Raw genomic sequence first — 549 nt, 5'->3', positions numbered from 1 at the left:
CCTCCTCCTCCCCATACACGTGAGGAGACGGGAAGCATCGCCGGCTGCAAAGGCCGGGAAGTCAGACGCCCCCAGGAGCACCTTGGGCGCCTGGGGAGAAGCTGCCCCCACCCGCCTCCGAGTTCTAGCGTCGGGCTCCTGGACGACCCGAACCGGGTTGCGAGTAGAAAGAGGGGAGGGACGTGGCCCCGAGGCCAGGTGGCGTGTTCTCCGCACTCCCCTTCCTCCCGCATCTTTTTGTTGTCTCTTTAGGAGCGTGACTGACCGACCCGAGACGGAGTCCCTTGGCCTCTCTGGAGCCCCGTACCCAGCACCCCTCCCGGGCCCCCGCTCCCGGATCTCCCGAAGGGCGCAGGCCGGAGCGGAGCGCCTGCCAGGAGACTCTTAAGTTCAAAAAATAAAAATTCTATTTTTAATTTCTATTTTTTATAAAAAGCCAAGGAAGAGAGATTGGCCTCCACAGAAGCCCCCGAAGGCTGCCGTTTGCGGAGATGATTAGCATCCCACCCACCGGGCGCGCAGACGTAACTTCTGGGCGCTCGCCTCGAG

Source organism: Myotis brandtii, unplaced genomic scaffold (genome assembly GCF_000412655.1).
Source record: "Myotis brandtii unplaced genomic scaffold, ASM41265v1 scaffold374, whole genome shotgun sequence".
NCBI classification, from domain to species: Eukaryota; Metazoa; Chordata; class Mammalia; order Chiroptera; family Vespertilionidae; genus Myotis; species Myotis brandtii.
Note: the sequence above shows the minus strand (reverse complement) of the source record.